Source organism: Callospermophilus lateralis, chromosome 17, assembly GCF_048772815.1.
Source record: "Callospermophilus lateralis isolate mCalLat2 chromosome 17, mCalLat2.hap1, whole genome shotgun sequence".
Taxonomy (NCBI): domain Eukaryota; kingdom Metazoa; phylum Chordata; class Mammalia; order Rodentia; family Sciuridae; genus Callospermophilus; species Callospermophilus lateralis.
This window is the reverse complement of record NC_135321.1, coordinates 5688269-5714404: the sequence shown is the minus strand read 5'-3', so window position 1 is coordinate 5714404 and position 26136 is coordinate 5688269. Positions and strand designations below refer to the sequence as shown.

Here is a 26136-nt window from a genome sequence, read left to right as displayed (position 1 = left end):
ATAGTTATGTCTAATTTTGCTATAAGTGTTCATGAAGATTCACTGAGACATATATATGTGTACATCATGAAATATACAATAACAAAAAATTAGATGAACATATTTTTATGTTTTTATATGTGACAATGGAACTCATTTTATGAAAGCATGCCACTAACATCAAAAGTATGACCTGGGTATTTTATTGTACATAGTTACCCACCAAGTGCCACTCAGAAAGCTAAATTAAACCTAGTTCTTGACCACCAGATGTGTTTAATCTCCAAGAATGAGAGTTTGATTGAAATTGAAGACTCATTAAATATCCCTGCATCTAAATTAATTTTGCAAGTCACTTAAAAGTTCACATTTTAACCTGTCTTTCTTCAGCTACTCTTATGGATTGCTTGTAACTCAGAAAACCAGTAGACCTGTAATCTCTGTTGTTTAACCCCCTCTTTTATGTAGACGTTCAATGGTGCAATAAAGAAGTGAATTCATGTGAGGATATGTGTAACATTTTAAATTAAATATGACTATAAACAATTAAATATATTTAGTACATGATCACTCAACTATGCTATGGGCAACCATCCGTGAAATTCACACACAAAGTGTTAAAGCATAAGTTTAGTATTAAATTTATAAAATACAAACTCTTAAGTGTCTTACTATGAACATGCTGTGAATAAACTTTCAGACTCATCTTTTAGTTTAAAAGCTAGAAACAACTGAGAGAAAAAAAAAGGAAAATAATCATTAGGTTTCTGTGGCTGTAAGGATTAGAGAATGTAACAAAAATAGAGGGCATTTGGTCTTGCAAAACCTACTTTATTCATTGATGATGGGCCGGTATGATTTGGTGGGTGCTTTGAGCTGCAAAGGACGTGTAGCATATTATAATCTGATGCTCATGTGCAGAAAAGTGAGCTGAACTGAGCAGATCCACAGCTACTGTCCTGCATGGGATTTAGAAGATGGCAAATTGGAATCCTCTGGCAGTTCTCTTCTCAGTGCCAACAAGTCTGGACTGGAGGTGCATAGCCGGACACCACAGCAATATTTCTAAGGCTTTCTGCTGCACTTGTACTCCAACAAAGGAAATGCTAGGGGAAGTTTTCCTTGGCTTCCTGGAACAGGTCTATCAGTTGGCCAAAAAAAAAAAAAAAAAAGAAGAGACCTTTTTTATTTTTTTCACTTTGGCAACACGTTATTCAATCAAACATTTTTCCCCCCCTTGGCAGTTTCAAGCATACTCAAAAGGCATATTAATGACATTTATTCCGGCAACACAGCATTGCTATAAATTTTAATAGGATCGCTCAGATATTTTAATTAGCAACTCTCACATATATAGATTTATGAATTATTTTTGGTGTTCACAGTAACTATAAAAGCAAGAGAATCATTAGAGAAATGAAGTTAAGTTGAAGCTTAGAGATCACAAAAACAATCTGGCTCCTGCCTTAGATCTTCCTAAGTTGACCATAAAAAAGCCATCTGCAATAGCAGCCCCTAAGACAAAGGACAAGAGCATAGGTCATCTCTAACAGAGGAGTAAATGGATGGCGGCTTTGAGAAAGCAGTTTCTGGATTCTTAGCAGCAATTCTATCAGATAATGTGACTGTTTCTTGTTATCACATCTCTGTATCTTCAGAATTGGAAGAAAAATTGGAGGCAGTATTGTGGGCTCCATCTTTTGCCATGTGTGAGTCTTGCTTTGACTCTGCCATTATTTCTTATTTGGAATCAGGGCAGACATCCAGTTGGTTGGACATCGAGGAAACAATAGGAATGTTCTTAGCTTAGAAGTAAACATAGTCCTTATTTCCACAGACAAAGAGTGTGACATTATTCCCCCTGCTCTGGATTCTGTCCACTACCTTCTCATAGGTTTTATCCAACACATTTACCACATTCACTTTGATGATGATGTCCTCATTCTCCAGCCCAGAGACATCAGCCGCGCCACCCTTGTGTACCTCTTTGATGAATGAGCCAGGTGGACCCCAAAATTACATTTAAGAGAAAACCCCAGCCATTTTAATCTTTAATCGGCCTGCGGAGTGTATGTAGGCTTATGATTGCTACTTCCTCTATGGTGTCTGGACTTGAGACCTACAGAGGACCAGGGATAGGGATTGGACCCGCTTTGACAGAACCGTGAGGCATTTCTTAACTTTGATAGTAGAGAAATGGAGAAAATGAGCCAGTGCTATATGTTACCTTTCTCTGTCTACCACCAACAGTGAAGTCTGGTCTCCACCCTTTCTAATCATTTCCACCACACTCATGTTTGAGGGTTTCACCATTAACAGCAACTACAAGATCATTGTTCTTCAAGCCAATTGTGTTAGTGGGACTTCCAGAATCTATGTCCTTGCAGCCTGTTTCTGTTCTGGGCCTGACTTCAGATAGAATCCACAGCCAGCGCTTCTCTTCCTCACCACAACTCAGGCCCAGTGGGGCAGGAGTTTTCAGCTGGTGTTTCCTTTTGGAATTGCACCTTCTGTTCACTTCGACACTTGTCAGCTTCTTTGTCCACAAGCAGGAATGGGACATGGCTTCCTGATGTCACCTTTTCCACCACTTCCTGGTGGCTGGCATTCTCCACATTCTTTCCATTTCTTTCTCAGGTGATCATCAACCAGGCCACCAGTTTTTATAGACACACCCTGAAGTGTGTTACCAGTTATGGGCACTTCCTTTGCACCTCGGACACTTTTTAGAGAGACGCCAGAGCTGTTCCCCTCCTTCACAAGGCAGCAGAGCCGTGGCTGGATCCAAGTCTCCACTCTTCCATTCACCACAAGGACTAGTTTCTCATCATTTGAGCCCAGTTTCTTCTGGATTTGACCCAACTCTTTCAAGTCTACCCATTTTTTAAGGCTTTCTCATAGGAATCTTCATCCAGAACTAGTAAAGTCACTGAATTCCTACTCTTCCTAACCTGATCCACCGCCAGCAACAAAGATACTGTTGATTTTAGGGACTCTGTCTCCATCCAGAAGACCAGCCTTCTCTGATGGTCTATGGTACTCAATCACCAGGACCATGTGGGCATTAGTATCTACCTCAATTTGCAAGAAGAATCCATAGCTTTGCCCTTCTGGTTTGTATGGCTGGGATTGAAAGTGGAGGTGGTTTCTGTGGTGAAAAATACAAATGGATAAATCCCTTGGAAAGAATATTTAACTGCAGTAAAAATCTTGTTCTCCATTTCTTGTGCATCTGCTCTTCCAATTCTGTTTTTCCATGTTCCAATGTGGCAATGTTTGGAGATAAGCAGGCCATTATCCAGGACTTACTATTTCCCCAAGGGTGACTTTCACCTGAGGTTTGGACCCACTTGTTCAATTAGGTACTGGACATAGATGCTTCATTTCATTGGCTCCAGGAAAACTCCTCTTTGTCCTCTGACCTCTCAATCAGACATTTCTTAGTGTAGAACTGAAGGTTGTTACACTCTTGCCTTTCTAATTTCTGACACTTAAAGAACCATCACTGAGTTTATTTTCAATGGAGAAGATTATTGAAAGTGTGGAAGCAAATGAAGGTCTTTTCCAAGGTCTTCATGCATCATTTCAATTACCTGTAATTTTTTATCTGTTACTTATTGTATCTGAGGCTAATTTGCATTACTCTACATTTGTCAACATTAAATTTCATTTGCCACATGTCGGCCTACTTAAGTAGCAAATTCAAAGTGTATTAGAATATACTAGATGCAATTTGAATATCACTATTTAATAACTTTTTTTCACCTAATCTCAAAATTGAAACACCCTCCAAATTAAGATGAGGTTAAATGTCTAATTTTGTTAATTGTAGTAAAATAAAGTGTAGGAGTGAAAAGAATATGCTGTGTAGAAGAATGCATTGAATGGGACATTTTCCCCCAGTTTTGATGGTGCTAGGGATTGAACCCTGAAGAAGAATATTTTAATTTTTAGATTTTTTTTAAGTAAACAACACTAGTTTTTAAAATTTGAATTTGGCATCATCATTTGAAGGTCTAAGAATCAAGTAAAAATTGTTAATACTTATCAATTGCATTAAAGAAACTGTTAGAATAATAATAAATTGGCAAAAGCAGTAAATTATTACCTTTGAAGTTTACTTCAATTATAATTAAGAAAGAAAATAATTGCTATTAAAGAAAATTATAGCAGGGTCATTGAGCAAAAGTGGTAACAAAGCAATCTGAAAACAGAAATCTTTGAGTATATACAGTTAAAGTTGTAAAGAAATTAATATATGTGAAATGAGATATTGTCAGTTTTGAGAAGAAGGATGTGGGAAAATGTGTTACCAGCATATTTTACTGTGTGAATGTTTTCAATGGCAATTTAAGGCTACTTTGCAATTTAAAGTATTTATACAGGATATATTACTGCATTGATACAGGAGAAGCTTGTATTGACAGACTGTTCTTGGAATGAGCTCAAGATAATACATTTAAAAGATTAAGAGAATCCATAAAAATATGTCATCAACTTAGAAGAATTCATAAATAACCATAAATAGAATAAAGTATATGAACTCAATAGGTATATATTCTGGAGCCTTATTATATATTTCAAATACTATTAAATTTTGATCAGAGGTGAATACAACACATTTTACCAACACATACATCCTCAAAAGATTTGAAAGTAGTGATTCAAAACAGTGTTTTTGTTCTTCTGTTCAGAGCAGCATTTTTTATAATACACAAAAGAAGCAAACCAACCATTTACTGACATGTGAGTGGGTCTGCTATAATATATGTATACATGTGAAATTAGTCATGAGAATTTTATCAATTTATTATTCATATTATTATTCAGCTTTTAAAAAGAAAGGGAATTCTGACACATGCCACAACATAATAAAAGTTAAAATATCTTGCTAAATGAAAAACTGCTTACAAAAGGGCAAATGGTATATACTCCATTTCCTGAGCAGTGAAATTCACACATTAGAAAAGTAGAGTGGCAGGTGCCAGGATTGGGGAGGATGCATAGAGAATAATCTGGTGAGCACAGTTTCAGTGTTGCACAATGAGAAACACTGTATAGACAAATGATGTGATGGTTGCATAGTAATTTGACTCTATGCCACTGAACTACTCATTTCAAAATGATTACAATATTAATTTTATTATGTGTATTTTACATTTAACATAGCAACTTTGTCAATATTTATACATTTGTATCATTAACTTCATGATAGCTTAATGTTTAAAAAGTGTATCATAAAATAGGAAAAGAAGGAAAATTGCATTTTATGATATGATATGAATTCACATTTTATAATTGCTGTGCAATTCTTAAAAGCACAGAGGAGAACACCAGATATAAATTAAAATGATTAAAGGCTAATTTAATTCAATTGATTGTGAATATAAAGAAAAATCCTGACACCAACATTTAATTTGAGAAAGACTGAATAATTGGGTTGGCCTAGAATGACATTTCTACTCTCATTGTCTTTTCATGAATGTTGGTGAAAAGAACTTAAATGTGTTGATAAATTTGCCAAAAATATCATAGCAGCATGTGCATTTTGAAATTTTTAACTACATATTTTAACTTCTAAATATTTGGTTTTGCAATTTTAGAATGTAATTATTTTTAAAAAGTGCATTATTTTGAATGTTCTTAATTTGTAATCCTCTATACTTTAGCTTGGATAATTATATTTTAGCTTTATGTTTTTCTAATACACGTATTAAGATATCACAACATTTGGAATAGCTTGAATTCCTAACTTTAATACTTCATAACTATATTACTCATGGCAACAAAGTGATGAAAATAATATCTACAAATGTCATTGAAGATGCCACAAACACGCAAAATCCAGGGTCATGACCCCATATTTTTAACTAAAACTTTTGTAGCCATTGATCCACACTTGATTAATTTCTGCGCGTTGTTTGTTTTAGGGATTTTATATCATGCTTTCAATGTGAATGTGCATTTTCTTCAACACTTGTTTTGAAGAAACAATTCTTCCCCCAGTGTCCTGGAAACTTGTCAAAAATCAATTGGTCATGGATGCAAAAATTCATTTCTGAACTCTCAAATCTATCCTATTGACCTATAGGTATTATGGTGCTAGGTCACAGCTTTTTGATCAATTTATCTTTGCAATAAGTTTTAAAATCAGGAAGTATGATTTCTCTAACTTTTCTATTCACTAATATTTTTGCTCTCATGCCCACTTCAAATTGCTGTGAATGAAATCATCAGGTTTACCATTTCTAAGAAAAGGATATTAGATATTTGATAGGGATTTTTCTGAATATATAAATAACTTTGGAGAGTATTGCCTCTTAATGTTACTAATTCTTCTAATCCAAGAAAGAAAGCAAGTTACCTTTATTTTTTATGTTTAGGTTTCTTTTAATTATCTTTAGAAATGTAGTTTTCAGTGCAAAAGCCTTTCACCTCCTTGGTTAAATTTATTCTTAGGTGTTTTATTTTATTCTTTCCAGTTCTATTATAAACAGAAGGTTTTATTACATTTTACAAATTATTCGCTGCTGGTTTATAAAAAAACATATTATTTTATGTTGACCTTACATCTTGCAACCTTGATGCATGTGTTAATTAGTTCTAGTGAATTTCTTATATCTTAAAGAATTATTTGGAGATATATGGATATATATATATATCCATCTCTCTCTCTCTTTAGAGAGAGAGAGAGAGAGAGAGATTCTCAATTTCTCAATTATTCTCAATTCTGTCCTACTGACCCATAGGTCTTATTGTGCTAGGTTAAGAGAGAGAGAGAGAGAGAGAGAGAGAGAGAGAGAGAGAGAGAGAGAGAGATTTTTTTCTCTTGGATCTTCTAATATCCCACAGGATACAAGCTGTAAAAATAGACACCCTTGTCTTCTCACTGATCTTAAAGGCAGCTCTTTCATTCTTTCATCTTTGAGTATGATGTTAGCTGTGAATTCTTCATAACTATCCTTTGTCAAATTGAGGAAATTCCCTTTTATCCTTGTACTTTTATCATAAAAAGATGTTGGCTTTTGTAGGAGGTTTTTTTCTGTGTTAAGTGAGGTAATTTTGCCTTGGAAGTTTCTTCCCTGATCACTCTATTAACATGGCTTCGAACATTGATTTTGGTGTGTTGAACCACTCTTGCATTCCTGCTATAAATCCCTTTTAGTTCTGTTATATAATCCGTATGCTGTTAAGGTTTGGATCTGCAGTGTCCCCCAAAGACTCACGTGTTGGAGGCTTGGTCCTCAGTGCAGCAATGTTCAGGGGTTGAGCTTTGGGGAAGTGATAAGATCCTGAGGGTTCTGATCTCATCAGTGCATTAATGACATTATTGGGAGGTGGAGGAGACTGAGGAGGTGAGACGTCTTTGGAGACATTGGGTCACTGGAGTTGAGGCCTGCAGTGGTATATCTTGTCTCTGGTCCTATGCTGTCTCTCTGTTGGCTGGCTGGCTGCCTTGAAGTGGGCAGCTTTCCTGTCCACTCACTTCTGCCATGATGCTCAGCTCCACCTCAGGCTGAAAGTGATTGTGCTGGCTGACCATGGACTGAACCCATGAGCTAAATCAATCTTTTCTCAGGTATTCATCACAGCAACCTAATACATATGTTGGTGGATTCAGTGTGGCCAGTTGCTGAAAATTTTTGCATATATATTTATAAAAGCTATTCTTCTTTAGTTTTCTTTTTTATTTTTGTCTGGCTTTGGCAACAGGATCATTCTGGCTTCATAGAATGAGTTACCAAGTATTCTCTTCTCTTCTTCCTTTTGGAAGACTTTCAAAAGGATCAGTAAATATTTAAATGTTTGAATATGTTCATCAATAAAGCCATGTGGCCCTAGACTTTTATTATTCTTTATTACCCATGTAAGGATACAATACTACTGCCCAGCTCATGAGTGGACCTGCATAATAAGAGGGGACTTACTCTTGCTGGGAAAGGTTCTAAGCTGTGAACGTAGTTACCAAGATCATTTATCAAGAGACACTACCTCAGGTTAGAATATACCTGGAATCATGTCTAATAGAGAACCATTAGATTGTGACATCAAAGTAGAGAGATTTAAAAATGAGGATCAATGAAGACTAGGAAAGAGGCAAATGGAAAGACATATGGAAGTTAACAGAGAATGTAAAGGTCTCATCCATGCTTACAATACCTCATTTTATAAAAGAGGCATCCATGTCACAGGTTGTCCAGGTGTTTCCATTAATTTATGTCATCCAGAGCTGGCCCTAGTCTCCCAAAGCTATGCAAAAGGCCCATGCACAAAATGTCCCAACAGCTGCAAAGGAGGACATTCATGAAAGCAGCAGTGCATGCTCCATCAGATTAGCCCTCTAATGCTGATGCTGCATACCTGGAGGATTATCAATAACATCAAGATGGGAAATGGCACCATCTCTTTAGAATACCATCCTGCCACTAAATGGCCGGTTGACTACATCACGTTTCCACTATGGAGGGAAAATTGATTATAAAAATTAACAATTATACTCTGAACAGAATTTGTACTGTATCCACTATTTTTAGCAGCACAATAATCAGAGAGCTCAAAGAAATCAGTATACTGATATTTGGATCCTATGACTATGTCTTCCAACAAAGAAGTCTATTTCAAGGTGAGTAAGTTTCAATGACTATAATAATTATCATATCACTTGGATGCATCAAATATGATACATTAATAAATGACTATTGAGGGGCTGCGGCTATCGCTCAGTGTTAGAGTGCTTGCCTAGCATGCATAAGGCACTGGGTTCCATCCTCAACATCACATAAAAATAAAGAAATAAAATAAAGGCATTCTGTCCATCTACAACTACAAAAAAATTTTTTTTAAAAGAAATGACTATTGACTGTGCCAGCTGGATTATGCCACAGTGTTCTAATATGCTGGGCTCCAGCATGTTATAAGGAACCAGAAAATGAAGATGGGAAGAGTAACAATGCCTCTTACCACCAATCCATCTCTTCGCCCTAGACTTTGCTAAATTGTGGCTCTTGGCAGTTGGGTGTGAGGGTGTCTGAAAAACTTCTCAAAAAGTGTTTTGATGTAGCTCAAGTTATGATTCCCACGTAGAAACACTGAGTCTTCATGCTGGCAGACCAGGAGGCAAAGGGAAGCATTACCACAGTGGTTTAGAAAACCAGAATGAACTTCTGTGGTACTAAGGGGAGGTCTGTAACTCGGGATACCCTGCAGCATACTCTGGGGTCCCTTGCCTAGTGATAATCACAGAATTTGTTGACCAACAGTTAGATTAGCAAATCTTAACCCTCTTCTGGGGAAAGATGTGGGTCACCTAGCAGGAAAACAATCCAGGCAGCAGAAGGTCAACCATGGGCGAGGAGCAACAAGAGATGGTTATCCTTTTCCGACACTGGCCTGGTCCCAATGACCCCACAGTCTCTCCTCTGCTCTCCTCTTCTCCCCTCCTCTCTCTCCCTCTCTCTCTCTCCTCTTATTCAGTCTCCACTTGTTCCTTCTGTTAGTGAGTCTAGCACTGGTACGAAGAGCTAGGGAGAGAGGGCACTTACTGTGATTTCTAAGTGGATTGAGCAGCGCAGGGTGGGAGGGTGGGAGGGATGCAGGGGAGCTTATGGGTGCCAACATTTCTTTCTTTACCTGACTGATTCGAGTCCAGCTGTGCTTCACAGACCCCGCCCTTCTGTGGGCTTCGCTCTTGAAGCCTTCCTTGTGGCTTTGATCTATTAAGATTTTGCTGGCGTGCAGGACTCTGCTTTCTGGGCATTTATGGCATGGAAGGTCAGACTGGTTCCCATAGCTGGAGGAATCCCCTAAAGGGGCAGGGGATCTATCAGTAAATACTCAGGCCATCCATTGTCCAGAGAAGTTTTGTGATGAATTATCCACAGCTCCTCAGAGCTCTAAGGTGGAGTGAGCCCCACTGTCCTCCGGGTGCCTGCTGTGGGCCACGCGCTGTGAGGGGCCGACTGCTTCCTCTCTTTCTCCTCTGCGCTCTCTCCCTGTCTCTGACCTGAATCGCCTCCCAGAGAAACATCTCACAGCCAAGTCCTTGTCCCTTGGCTTCTTTCACTGGCGCAGTCCGGCTGCAGCAAAATAACCAGGGGGGTGACGAACAACTTGTGTAGATTGATACAGCAGGAGAGGGAGCCGTTTACTGTAGGACAACAGAGGTACTTATACATTCCACACAGCTTATCTTAATTAGCATAAACTAGATACAGCAGTCAACCAATAAGGAATCTCCACACTTAATGGCTCGCTGGTGTTACTTCACAAACCACTCCCTCTGGCATTTTGCCAGGCACCATCCAGACTTGTTTACAGACTCCAACATTTCACATTCACCCAAACTAAGTCAGAGTGTGCCCACACACTTCTCTCTCCAAGAAATTGCCCCATCTTCTCTTTTACCAGCCGGTTTTCCACAGTTTCGATGATGCACCTTCAAAGCATATTTCCAAGTAGCAGCACCTTGGAATCCTCAGATAGAGCACTCTCCAATTTTTCACTTCAAAAAATGTAACATAATTAAAAACCTTTTTCTTTCTTTTTTGGCTTTTTAAAATATTTGCTTTCAGGTTTTCGTATATTTAAAACCTCTCACATAATTTATCAAAGTGTTTGGCAATAGCTGTTGAATAAATGACCCAATGTGAGTAAATGAATAAATATTTCATACATCCCTAATATGCTCCGATTCATGTAGTATTTATAAGAATATACAATGGTTATTTTTTAAAATCTTAGTCATGGCTATATAGTAACCATAGCTAAGAATCTGAGGGTGAAGTTCCATGGCTTCATTAAATGCTAATGTCTAAACAAATATAAATGTGCTAATTGCATCTAAAATCCTGTTTATTGGATATAGGTAGTGTTCCTGATATTTTAGGTGAGATATAGGGCTGAAATATAAATATAATATGTGATTTTTGTATAATTATTGCCTTGTATCAATTACTTAATGAAAAATGCATTCACCAAAAATGTCCATATTTTAATCACATATTAATGATGTTCAACTTAGAATTCATTAGAATTATTTAATAACATAAAATGATCAATTCACATTCAAATACCCTTAGTTGTCTAAAAATGTCTTTTCCTAACTTTTTCTTCAAATAGGATTGAGGATGGTCACACAACTGTAGTCAATTCTTATATTGATTATCACCTGTTTTTTCCAAATCATGTCATCCTAGCAAATCTGCAAAAGCTACTGATTAATTGGAGAAATTTGGGTATTTTGACATTGAATTCTCTCACAATTTTAAATGACTACTTTCTTAGAAAATCCTCTCTACTTTGTTTTCCACACTTTTATATCATCTACCTCTTTGGAACCCAATAGCTATATTAGATTAGATTCAGGATGAATTAATTTAGGCCAGAAACCCAATTTGTTGTTATTGAGTATTTTTCATTCTAATAATTTTATTTCTAATAAGAAAGTATAATAATCTACTGTAATTTTGGTGAAGTTAAGATAATGAGTGAATTTCAGCTCACATCACTCTGGTTTTCCTTATTTTAAAATTTCTGGTGAGTGGCTGGAGTTGTGGCTCAGTAGTAAAACGCTTGTCTAGCATGTGCGAGGCCCTGGGTTTGATTCTCAGCACCACATAAAAATAAAATAAAGGTATTGTGTCCAACTACAACTAAAATAAAATATTTTTAAAAATTCTGGTGAAAATTATATCTAATATTTCCAGAGTATTATCAATCTTTTAATTTTCCCAAATATGATTATTTAAAATGGTGCTATTAAAAATAATGCAATCATCATTTTATGAAATAAGGATGATTTTAATGCCAAAAATGTAAAATGCATAATTTCAGAATAAAGGATAATTCTCCCAAAGACAGTTTTAACTTTTATTCACAGGTGGGCACACATATTGATATGGAAAAATGCATGCACGCATCTACATGAACACACACACCCATGTTCACACATACGCTGCATCCAGTTATTTTTTTCTTTGATTTTTCTGAGGTCAGTGATGACTTTATCTTTGCCTGGTATCTGAAGATGGACTTTAGTTGAGAACCACTGGCCCCCATCAAAGGGGACACACAGAAGAATGATATTCACTAGATTATATTGTTTTATTGTGTGTATGTACAAATATGTAACAACAAATCCCACCACTGTGTACAACTATAATGCACTAGACAAGCATGGGGGGAAGGACAGAAGATTAAACTCTGTACCAAATGTGTGAATGCAAAGGTATTCCTAGCTAATTCATTGATGATCAGTAGGTAAAGTTATAGTCCATAAGTACTGGGAATGTGGTGAGTTGTAAGGGTTCTATGTTTGGGATTGGGGTGCCTGATAGCTTCATGACTGTGGCATGCTTGGTGGCTAAGGAAGTTTCTGTGCAAATGCACAGAATGCCTAGCTGCTAGGAAATGCCTGGCTGCTGTAGCAATGCCCTACATGAGGAAGCTCTGTATTAGAGCTGTGCCTCAACCTTGATCTCAGGCACACAGCTCCTGGAAATAAAGAAACTCATTTGTTAAGACAACCACAATGTTTCACCAAGCTCCACTGCACCTGAACTTGTTCACATAATAGTAACTTTAAAAAATGGACTTTTTTGAGAGCTACACAGAGCTCCTTACGTTGCACATTGCAATTATAGTATGTAACTGAGGAATAAACTGCATAATGTTGCTAAATCTGTAACCTGCCTAATGACAAAATGGAAAATAATGGACTGCTGATGCCAATGACCTAAGGTAACATATTGTATAAATAAAGTTGGCAGCTTGGACAAAGGACATTCGCCCATTCTGCCCTTCTGCCCTTGCAATCCTGTCTCTGTGTCTCCTTTTGTTTTCCTTACAGTGAGTTTTCAATGTTCTTATTCCTGTGAAATGATTTAGTTGGAAATATTCTCTATAGAAATCTTTCCCTGAATAAGGATGCAGCTATCTGAATACAATATATAAAAACAGACATGGTAAATGCTTGATTATTTTACTTATTTATGAGATTTCAAATAATCAGTTGATGTTTTAATAACTTTTAAAATAAGTGAACAAGTTCATAATACACGACGGGACTATTACTACCAGAGCATCATAATCTGTGGTAAACACATGTCTGACCTTAGTGAATCCAGGTTCCTCCATTCCTTTGTGTTTGAAGTCACCATCAAAGGAATACAGCAGTCACTTTGGATGGATGTGACCTATCAATCTGTGTTGCATTCCCTAGTCTTCTGCTGTATAAGATGTTCCAAGATCTTTTTTAAATTGTAGTAGGAGACCTTGAAGCAGCTATTTCTCTAAGGAGCAGTAGTTCCTTTAATGGGGAGCAATACTGAGAGACCATAGTGGGAGTGCAGGGAGGCCATTGCTAGTTGTGCCATTAGCTTTTAAATATGCTCAGTGAAGAGGACAGAGCCATGAATATTTTATGAGTTCACAATTCCAATCTGAAATGTTTAACTCTTTATGATGATAGGGTTTGTATAATTTCCTTGATTTCCTATGAGTATCTTTTTCCATTTACATAGCAAATCTTGGTGCTGTTATTATTAAAATAACTAATTCTTTGTTTTCTGTTATTATATGTAATAATATTTTCAAAGTATAAATCTATTGAATGCATTTGAGAATTTAAGAAATCCTTTCAAATGTTTCCCTTTTGGGGAGGGAGTTTATTGCTATTTTATTGAATTATAAGAGTTTCTACAAGGAACTTTTGGGAATTCCAGTGGCTATATAAAAAATGCTAGGAATTAATAATCATCTAGGAAATTTGAATCAAAACCACAGATTTTACCTCACACCTGTTACAGTGGCTACTATGAAAAAAAAAAAGATAATGAGTTGACAAGATTATGGAGAAATTGTAATCCACATAAACTCTTGAGGATAATGAAGAGTGGTGTGGCTATTATGGATATTAATATGTATGTTCATTGGGAATCTTAAAATAAAATTGCCATATGATCAGCATTCACATTACTTACTGGGGGTTTCAATTCCAGAATTCTGAAGACATACCTGTATCCTCATGTTCATTGCAGCATCATTTAAGATAGCAAAGACTTGTAAATACCCTACATAGCCATCATCACAGGAGTGGATAAAGAGGGTGGGACATATAAGTACAATGGAATATTACTTATCCTTTAAAATGATAAGCCTCTATTAGCAACATTTTTAGACCAAGAAGACAATATTCTAGGAGACTTATGTCAATCACAGAAGGGCAAATGCTGCAGGATTCCTCTCACATATGTGGAATTTCAAATGTATTGAAGTAGACAACAAAATGGTTATTAGGGCCTGGGAAGTTGTTGTTTAATAGTCATAAACTTACCGTGCTACTGGATGAACAAGTTCCAGATCCATTCTATTTATCATAGTTTCTATTGTTCACAGTAAGTTATTGTGCAATCAAAGAATTAAGAGGGTATAGCTCATATTAAGTGTTCTCACCAAAACATACAAACAACAACAAAAAACCCCCAAAAGGTCCCAAGTAAACTTTTGGAGGTGAATATGGTGATGATAACATGAATATACACATATATTTGAATATGCATTAGTTAAGTGCAGTTATTTATATATCACTTATACTTCAGGTGTTAGTTAACCAATGTAATTAAAAATACATTGAAAGAACAGAAACTGGAAGAAAAATGTAAACAAGCTATTTAGAGTATGAAGTGATTGGTGCACCAATATTATGCATAAGATGTATAACAATACATGCAAGATACATATATATGCTTGTTACCTCTGCTATTTTATTGGGGAAGCTATTTGTTGAGGTATATTTCAAATTGCACAGTGAGAGCTATGGATACTACTAAAGTGCACCCGTGATGCCAATGCCCCTTGAATGCAGAAACTTGCCATTTGGGGTGTAAATGGTGCAATAATGTCACAGACTTCTGGGAGTAGAGAAATCAATCAATATGTTGGTTCCATAGCAGAGGCACCCTGGGATTCCTCTCACAAGTGGTGCAATCTCCCATTTTCTCTCTTGTTCCTCTACAACTCTATTCAAACTTTTCAATAGAAAGCCTGGCCAAATGCCACAGAAGGAGGAAGAGAAAAAGTAAGAAAAAAAAAGTAGAAGTCAAATGTTAGAAAATAAAAGTAACAATGAATGTGAACTCTCTGACCTTAAATAAAAGGGAAAAAATGTACAAAGTGTGGTGCTGAACAAAGCCTTGCTAGAATAAAGGAAGCTTGGCTCACTGCCTGTGCGGTCGCTTAACAGATCAGATTTAACTGCCAGTACTTTCTTTGTACATTCTGCATTTCACTGCAATCCTAGGTCCATAATCAGCTTTCCCAAGCATCTGACGGCGTTCAAATCAACTAGATACAACCAGGAATATTCTGGTAGTCTAAATCACACATTGTACTGGAACATTTGGGGAAGAAAACGATCATATTTTCCAAAGAAATCATAAGGGATTACAACTTTCAAAATATTACAATATAATAAGAAGAAAGCTCTTTATTCTCTAAAATTAAATTATTCTTTTTTTAGCCTTCTTCATTTAATATTATGTTCTTTATTTTGAAATTTGAAGTATCTTCCAAATTTAGTGAAATATGCAAAAATACTTAATTTCAGAAAAATCTCATATCAGCATTATATTAAAATGTGTATTCTTATTATGACAATTATTTATTTGGAAAAAATAGAATGTGAGTTCCATTTATGTTAAGGGAATATGGAATTGGATTTTTTTTTTTTTTTTTTGAGATGAGTTCATACCAGGAAAAGCACAGATCTCAAGTGTGAAATTCAGTTCTTTTTCCTTATTTCTCTACCAGGCCTCTCCCTTGATAAGGAAGCTGTGTTTGACAGCCTTTGCTCATCTGGGTAGGATCCCACAGTCATTCCATGACCAGAACACATTGTTGTGATTGGTTCCACCATATGTTAATTTTGCCTGTTTATGAACTTGACGTAGGTGGGAATTTAGTTAGTATTACATGAAATTCATCCCCATTCCTATGTCAGGATAATCTTCTAAGGAATTATCAATAACACCACAAACTTCTGGTCTTTATAGAAAGAGTGTTTTGAATCTGGATTTTCATACATTCCATTGAACAGTTTGGTAAGCACTGACACATGAAAATACCCCAGAAACAGTCACCAAAGTCAAGCTATAAGCATATCCAGCACCCTCATGCTATCCCATGGTGTGACTTATCCCTGCCATCCCTAGGAAGCCACTCATCTACTTCCAGCAGAGTTATGGGCCAATGTGTTTCTATTATTTTACATAGAGGAATCATCTGGACATCTGTAAGTTTTACACGTTGTCTTCTATCAGTATAATCGCATTAAGATTAACCCTTGATGTTTGACTTATTCACAATTTTTTTTTACTTTTTATTATTGAGTATTCCAATATGTTCATGCAGTACACACACACACACACACACACACATACACACACACACATTCATTCACCTACTAATGCACATTTGAGTTCTTTCAGTTTTTTGATAATTGCAAATAAAACTCTCTGGACATCTATATACACATTTTTGCATGGACAAATGCAATAAATTTTCTTGACTAAACATGGAGGAGTAGAAGGGCTAAGGTGTTTGTATATACACAATTAATTAATGATAAACTTTCCGTCTCTTTTCCAAGTAGCTTTAATTTACACATTTCTAATGAATAATGTGATAATACTATCCAATAGGCTTTTTAACATTTGTACAATGCCTTGTCTAAGAGTTCTACTTAAATACTTTGCCATCTGTAACTAGATTGACTTCATTTTTTTTTAAATTATGAGAGTTGTTTTCATAGTTTGGATACACATATTTGTCAGAAGTGTGCTTCTTTTTTCAGTGAACCACCTTTTTATTTATCAGAAGTGTCCTTTGCAAAGAAAAATGATTTAATTTTTATTAATTCCTTTTTTTTAACATGTTACCTACCTTTAATTGCCTATATAAGGAATCTTTGACAGTCCCATGCACTTTCTGTCACCAATATTCTATTTTCATAAAGCGTCTATTTGGATTTCATGAAATGTGAAACTTTCTATTGTTTTGTTTATTTTCTGATTATTGAGTATCCTTAGTTTTTCAGGTATTCTGACTGACTGTTATTTTGGTGGGTTTTCATCACTGTGACCCAGACAGACAATAACCATTTAAAAGGAGGAAAGAGCCATTGGGCCCTGCAGCGGCAGGGGTTTTAGACCATGGTCTGATGACTGCGTTGGTTTAGGTCTCACTGCAGCAGAACATGGCAGCAGGAGGCTGTGGCAGAGGCAAGCCGCTGGCTCATGGCACCAGGAAGCCCACAAAAGGAAAAAGGGACAGAGCTCACGCCAGAGTCCGTCAGCCTCCAGTGTCCACCTGTGTACATTTTCCACCACCTCCCACTAGTCCTGTTTATTATGATGAGGTCAGAGCCCTTCAAGGTCCAATCAATTTCCAAGACCCCCATCCCCCAACAATGCTGCGTTAGAGACCAAACCTTCAAGGCATGAACAGACAGGAGGCGCTCCAGAACAGAACGTCATTGTTTTCTGAATCTCTGACAACATCTTGGATTGTTGGTGTGATTGCATAAACCTGCTTTTCTTTATTTTTTTCTTTTTCTCTCTCTTTTTTTTAAACACTTTCTTCAGGCAGTAAGCTGTGACAATGATAGGATAAACCTTGTTGGTCTCCTGTAACATGTCTTTGCTAATTGACACTCCCCTCTTAGAAGAACCATTCACCTCCCTTTTTAGTTCCCCTCCCGGGATCATAGAGTAACTAGTGCCAACCTGAACACAAATGTGACAAATCCACCATCAGATAGAATAGGAACTGAAAACTGTCCCCTCTGCCTGTCCATCTGTTGCAGGGGGCAGTATGAAGCTCTATAAATAGCTTTCCTTAGGTGCTTACTCTATCTTGAACTCATACTACACAAAGAGAACTGCCTTGTATCCTTAGAGTAGAATTACTTTTGCATTTATTTCTTTTTTTTTTTCTACTATGTATCCTTTTAGGATTTTTGTTTGTACCTTGTTGAAAAAAAAAATCTGGAAATAGCTGTTATGACTCAGGAAAATCCTGTGGTTTCTCAGGATGTAAGTTGCAAAGTCCATCATATTTGGGGTCTTCCTTATTTGTTTCCTCTCTTTTATTTCCACTTCCGGGGCCCAAACAAATATCAGCAACTGGACAGAGAAAGATGTGAGGCTTTCAGAATACCTTGGCTTAGCCATAGTTTCTGCATTATGTCTCTATTAAAGACCTAGACACGTAGCCCTGTCAGAGCCTGTAGATGATTGAACCCGAAGGATGGTTTCAAGTTAATTGAAAAGTGTAGCACCTGGGTTGACAGAGCAGCAGTTTATTATGCACAAACTCAACTGTTGAATGAATTGAGAATTTTCAGAAAACGGTTCATTCGCTTCCATTCAAAACAAATGAGTAAAAGCCAATACCAAAAACTTCTTTACTAATTTAGGCAGAAATCTCTGGTTAGGATTATTAAAATGCCTTGTCTTCTGAACACAGAAGAAACACACACACACACACACACACACACACACACACACACACAGGACTTTATTCCTTTAATAGTAGACACAATTTTGAATTGGGACTCAAAAGTCTCAAGCTCTAAAAGAGTAAGCAGTACTTCCGTTAGTTGTCATTTGGACATTACACATAACACAAAATTTAGACAAATGCACATTTATGATCACAAAGCTTCTTTAGCATTCAGCCATAGCCCTGACAGGTTGTCTGTTCCTGATTGTCTCCAGGGCTGCAATCAAATCATCCTCCAGGCCCAGGGTCTCTAGTGAAGGCACTGCTGAAAGTGGATCCAGATTGCATGTGTGGGTTTGGGTGGAGTTCCCTCCTGAAGGGCCGCTGGGCAGAGGGCCATATTTCCCCTCTGACTATGGAGCAAGGCATTGCAGTTTCTTGAGATGTGGAGCTCCTGCACATGGTAGCTCTCCTCCTGCCCAGGAGGGGAGGCGTGTGCTAGCAAGAAGGAAGCCTAAGTCCCTGCAGCTGGTTCCCAGGAGCTGATGCCATCAGCTCTGCCTCACTCCATGGTGAAAAGAATCTGCACAGTTCAAGTTCATTTACAGAAGTAGGACTCTGACCCACACCATGCACATACTTCCCCAGAAAATCAACCTCCCTTCTCACCACACACACACACACACACACACACGCAAAATCAAGATAGGTATTTGAGGTGACACATGTGTTAGCCATTTCACAATGCATACGAGGGTCAAAACATCATGCCATATATATATATATATATATATATATATATATATATATATATACACACACACACATATATATTTATAAAATAGTTATATACTATGATTCAGTTTTCTATAATCATAATTATACACATATAAATATACACACACACACACACACACACAATTGTAAAAGTACAGGAAGCCAATCTATAGTCCAACCTCTAAGAAGCAAGACAGGTGTCTCCACTGACAGCCTTGGAAACTGAAGAGTCATTTCTGTATTGATCAGCCCCACATGGCCGGGACTAGATTACTAGCTGACAGATTCTCTCATGTTTAAACTTGTGACCGACCAGGGACAGCTGATTCCACACCCCCAGCCAATCTCGCAGGCGGCAGCACTTCTTGTCACCAGGCTACAGGCCCCCATGCCAGTGCACCTCACCAGGGAAGCGGGGGCCTCCCCTTTCCATGTGGAGCGCTCAGTGCCTGCCTGCTTCTGAGCCTCTGCCAAAACAGAGGGGATGCTGCCTGACGCCCTGCCGCAGCAAGCTCAGAGTGAACCGCCGCTGCTTTTCTGTGTGGTTTATGTTACACCCCATGCAAGGGGAGCAGAAGTCGCACAGCTGGGGACAGGAGGATATAGGGCTCTGGGGACCATCTTAGCTATCCAAGCACTACAGGGCCGAGGCCGGTTTTCTAACCACTCACTCCGACACAGTTTTTCTTTGCTTCCAGGCATTCTAGTCTGAGGTGATCATTCAATTCTATATCTAGAGTTTAAAAATGTGATGCAGGTTATTTCATGTGTTATGCTCCTTGAGGCCAGCGAATTCCTGAAGCAGGAAAGGGTTGGAACAGTGCTACCACTCTCTAAGCTTCAATTCCCATGTGTGTTTTACTCTGAGTCCCCAAACCCATCAAATGTGTGCTTTCACCGTATGTCTCCTAAAAGTGAATACTGTTTTCTGTTCATCTCTTGTTCAACTAAAGATGGCTTCCAAAGTTAAAGGGTCTGGTCCTTTAGGTTCTCCTCAAAGTTTTCATTCATATCAAACTTAGACTCTGACTTAGAAATTACATCAATGAAATTTAGACATATTGTTAAGTTCCAATAAGTGCAAGATAATTAGCTATGAAAGAAGTAGCCCTCAAAATAGAAAACTGAATCAGAGTTTGAATCACCAACCATCTGGGGTCACCCTTACCTGCTTGGGTAGCATCCCTATCCACTGAGAGGCTCCTTATCTATCTTTATATCCTCACAGCAATTACTTATGCCTTCCTAGCAAATGGCCACACACGATGCTTCTACTACAAGGGCATGGTAATCTTGACCAGGGAACAAGTGCTCTAGAAGGAAAGGACACGCTGCCATTCAGCAAATGCACTCTGCAGGGGCCTCGGAAGAATCCAGTGCTGAGAAGAGAGGACTCTGTGGAGGACAGGCAGCACTTAAGCCCCGTAGGCAGAATGCTTTCAGGAAGAATGTGTGAGAGACTAGGTTAACTAAGAGAGGCGGTCACCACGTCCAGGAGACCATCTGAGAAGTGTGCATGTGGGCCTCGGAAGAAGCGATCGCAGCAGTGGTGGGGTCTCCAGGGAACTAGCCAGGCTGTGTCCACAGGAGCCTGTCCTCCCAAACACAGTGGAGACCCGGCAGCAGGGCAGCGGTCTGTGTGCTCCGCCTTTCCCTGGGCATCCTGGAGGACACCCGGCCCACTCAGAGTCCTCTGAGCCCTGCTTCTCCCTTGAAGTCTGCAGTGGCCTCACCACATGGCCAAGGTGGAACAAAGAGGAGCCAAGGAAACAAAGGCTCAAGAACCCGGTGCCCACGAGCCCAGCGTCCTTATAGCTTTCCTTGTTCATCGGTGCAGACTAGGGACCAGAAAGCCGGCCAGCTGGTCCCTGTTACTGCTGGTCGGCGGGAGCCCTTTCGCTAAGTGGCCTTTCTTCTTCCTAAGAAAGGTGAAACTGTCGGTGGAATCTAACTACTTAAGTTTGGTGGGTCTAACTTCAGCATGCACTGAAGAGGGCATATTAGAATAAATAATACCAGGAAAGAGATACTGCATAAAACATATCTTTCCAAAAGTATCTCTACTTAATATTATTATGTACATAAGTGTCCCACTATATCATTTTTAATTAGCTAAATTAATCTCATTTTATGGAAGGAACACAATTTAACCATATTGTTGGCTGTAAGTTGATATTAATTTACTGTAATAGTGTGCTTTATAATAAAAATCTTGGATTAATATTTTATACACACACTGTTTCTTTTTGAAAAAGTAGGTTTATTGGTTGAAAGTTATGTCAGATTTTGAGAAGAAGTTGTGTACTAGCAGTTCATTACTCTAGAATGTTTATGTCAATTTATACTCCATATATATTCCTATTTAGTTACTTGCTGATTAGTAACAGATACTATTATTTTGTCATTTTTACTTTTTGATTTTTTTATATTTTGTTAATTTTCATGTGTATCTATCATTTCTTGGTTATTAATTAGGCTGGACTTTTTTTTTTTTTTTTTTTGGTGTTGTGGTTTTGAACATTTCTTTATAAATGATGACGTCTTCTCCACATATTCACATTTTCCTGTTGGAGATCTTTTGACTTTTCTAATTAGCCCTTTAAGAAATCTTTTTAAAATTGTTCAAGAATATTTTAAACTTTTGCTTGCCTCTAAGCTTTCTTTTATTGCCTCTAATATTTCTACATTTTTAATATTCCAATTTGAATAGTTTTCAGCAACATCAGTTTTTGCATGTAAAAGGTTCATGCGGAGATCGGTCAGACTCACCTGTTGTGTGTGTCACTAGCTCTTCTTCCAGGTAGGAGGAGGAGCTCACAACTTCCATCCTGCCTTCCATTTGCAAATTACAGCAGATTTATTCCATCTATTAGCTCGTCCACTGATTTTTCTATTTGTTATGAACTCGATATGGAAAGGAAGGCATTATTTATTTTACTGGATCTCAGAATCCAAACATGTATGTCCATATTTTCTCAGATTTTGATAAATTTTCTAACTATTCAAACAACTCTCAAATGTAAAATCCTGGAGGGGTGCACTTCTGCTGGCATGGTTTCATCTCAGTGACAGAAATCAATTAGGAGATCTTGGAAAAGGATTACTCGGAAAAGGTGACACACGCATAAGGTGAAATCTAGGGACACTCTATTCTCTTGGTAATTCAGTTTTGCAAAACAAAAGCTGACATATAAGAGGTGAGGTAAGAAGTTAGCAAAATGAGCCAATAGCAGATTCACTTAGTTTGTATACTCCTGTCTGTAGACTCTCCCAGTTACGTTTTCTGCTAATTTTCTTTTACAATGAGAACATACATTTGTTTTCTCATGTAACATACCAATGCCATTCTTAATGTAGAAGTATAAAAAATTGTTTTGCAAACTTTTTCTCAGATAGGTATAATTTATGAAAAGTACAAAAATGACATACTATGACTCACATGAATCAATATTAACTCCATCTCTATAGTTTATAACAAAAATAATAAATAAAAGAACTTTAATTTACTATCAGTTTTTATTTGCAAATGTGAAAAACGAATAGAATTGTCCACAATAGTATCATAAATTGTAGCCTTGAGGATTTTTGTGTTTATGTATTGGATTGAGAACACATCTAGCAAGAGCTGAGATAGAACAGCCAACAGCATGTCGGGTTTGGATGGGTCCTTGGTGTGCATGAACCTCAGCATGTCCCTGGTTTACAGTGACCTTGTTCTCTATCCACAGGTCTCCCTTGGCTTGGCTTCTTCCCAGCTGTGCCTGTGCTCACCTCCAGCTGGTGGGAGCAGCTCAGGCTTCCCCAATGTCCTCATGTTCCTTGGTCCAGGGACTCTTCCAGGTTATGTTCTCAGAGCATTAGGAGAACTGCAAGAGGGAAAGCAAAGGGGCACATGTTGAAGTTCGCTCTCATCTTCATGTTCTGTGTCTTCCTGGTACTTTGGTCAGAGAACATCATAGCTGAGTTTTGTTTTTGTCACCTACTCTAAGGGTATGTGGCAAGAAAGTAAAGAATTGGGAACAATAATATAATCTACCAATGTAGAATCTGGTCAGAGCCCCTGAATTCAAACTCCAGCTCCATGGCTTACTGCATTGCTTAGATGCCGAGACATCTCTGTCCCAGGAAATCATATAATGAGAATGCTAATGTTTACTTCAGACTGCTTTTGTGGAGATTTTATGAGATTTCTTATGTAGATAGCTGGAATGGAACACACTTAATTGGTCATTTTAATATTAAATCAAAATTGTCTTTGACATTTAGGGATAACATGAAAGCTGAAATTTAAAATTACCTGCTGATGTAATTATATATTTATGTAGTGATTGTTTCACTTGTCTTTTTTGCCAAATATTATAAGTCCCATAGGCAAGTCAGTGTTGATCTCAGTAAGAAAGAGAGCCCTTCACACAGTGTGAAAACACTACATTCAATGTGAACAAACATGATTATAAAAATTGAGAAACAAGCAAAACCCAATCAAGAATGTCTATGTCAAATCTTCATCAGTGACATATGTTTATAAAATAATATACAAGATGAAGAAAAACAATAAATGGGGATACAGGAATTTTTAGTGTACTTCAAGTCTTCATGGAAATCAGTTACCTTTTTGTAACAAAAGTAAAAAACAAAATGTTTGAGAGGAAAAAACTGACTATTGGAATAAAAGTATTTAAATCGTGTAATTTAGGGAAAAAATCAAAATAAAGCAAATACATGAAAGGCTATCTGTAATGAATAACAAATGATGATAATTTGTAAGCATCCTTCCAGGCAGTTCACTATGCCCATATATCAAGAGCACAAGTTAACATAAGTAACTGAATACAGCCTATGTTTGCTTAATGACCTTCTATTCAAAATTTTTATTTTCTTCAATTTTAAAAATTATATTGGTGATTTACAATCATACATTGTAGTGGCATTCCTTGTTACACATCCGTCCGTGCATACAACATGATGTGGTTGATTTCACTTCCAGTACCTCCCTCTACCCCTTCTTCTGCCTTACTTCCTTCTATTTTTCTCGGAATCTCCCCCATTTCCTCCTGTTTTTTTTCCTCTCCAGCCTCCACATGTGAGACCCTAGATTTTCTGCATCTGGTTTACTTCACTTAACATAACGCATTCCAGTTCCATCCTTTTTCCTGCTCAAAAGGAGTGATGGAGAACCATGTGTTCCCAGTGCCCTCTGCACATGGCACAACTATGCTCTGCAGTATGTCCCTAACTCTCCTCCTTCATCAGGCCCAGAGCACTCCTGCCACAGACCTTCCTGAGCTGCAGTAGCCGCACACCATGCCCAACCTCTCTGTGGACTTGTACATACATGTTGCTCTTCACACTTTACTGCTGGATCCTTAAATGTAGCTTAATGTGACAATGACCAAAAGTGAGCTGTGGCCACAGAGTCATTTTTTTTTTCCTCACGAGTGTAAAACTGAACTCTCAGGAGATGAAGCATGTTCATCAACTTGCATTTACACTTTGCTCTTGATATGTCCTTAACCTATGTAATTATGGTTCATTACTTGATGATTCACATTATAGAAATTCTTTGAGGCAAGCAAAACATGATGCCTTCTGCTGTGTTTTATTATTCCAAATCACCTAGTGACGAGTATGCTCCAAAATGAATGCTTAACCATTTTTAATTGTGTGACTTTCATTGAGATCCACCTAAATTTAAGAAATTGTGCTTACAGTATTCCACCATACAAACAAAATATATCCTGTTATACAATTATTTTATCCCTCTGTACATTTTCTTCTGATCATGTATATTGTACCTGCTTTGCTAAGTATTTTCATTGACATTGCATTGATGGAGAAAGAATGTTCTCTCTTACCTGTCTTCAGCACCCTCTGAGAACGTGGCCATGCCTTCTGCACTAAGGTCCCAGCTCCATGGTGCTGGAAAGGGTCCTCCATTCACATTATTGTCATACGTTTTTTGTGGATACTCTTTTTGGAATCAATAAAAGTTTTCTTATATGTATTATGTTGACTAACTAGTTAGCTTTATAAAATAACTTTATTTAATGTTCTACTTCTGAACTTTTCTACCTCGCCAAGATAAATTGTATCTAGTTGTATTATTCATGTGATGTTTTATTTGACTGTAAGCATTAATATTTTATTTACAACTTTGTATCAATATTTATATACAAAATATTATCTTTGTGCCATCCTTGGCCAGCATAGCACTGCTTTATAAATACTCTCAGATGGTATCATTTCCCTGGGTGCCATGGAGCTGTGTAAACAGCATGGGGGTCAGCTATTTGACTTCAAGTGCAAGAATTCACCCATAAACTCATCTGGGTATATACAGTTTTGGGGTACAAGCTGATTGAGAAAGTTCTACTCATTTCATAAATCTTGATTTATTTATATTGTTTGTATATCCCCAATCAATTTTTTTCTCACATCATATCTTTTACCTTGCATATTTATTAGAGAGCTAATATGTGACTCTCCTATTTTGGCTAAAAAATGTATTCATTTTGCTTTTATAAATCAATAATTTCTGAGCACAAATCAGATGATAGTAATTGCTGAATATTAAAGATTCAATCCAAGAAAAAAACAAGGTCTCTGCCTTATTGCAATTTATTCTCTACAAAAATCAGGAAAGGTGGAAACAAGTGAATACATAAAAAATGAAGGCCCAGAGGGTGATGGATAATAAATGTAGGGTGCTCCGTGAGAAGAGTGGTCAGCACATATTCTGCAGTGTCATTGTAGTCCAGCCAGTCACTAAGAGCAGGTGAAGAGCAGGACAAGGGACATATGGGCAACGTCCCCTATGAGGAAAGAAGACTCGTGTCATTAGTAAGTAGGAAAAAACTATTCCATTTGTAAACAAATAATTCT

At 37.4% G+C, this 26136-nt stretch overlaps 1 pseudogene; it reads right to left on the bottom strand.

The window, feature by feature from the left end:
* Window positions 1-1617: 1617 nt before the first annotated feature.
* LOC143382976 (putative PDZ domain-containing protein PDZK1P1 pseudogene) lies at window positions 1618-22081 on the bottom strand (annotated as a pseudogene).
* Window positions 22082-26136: the final 4055 nt, after the last annotated feature.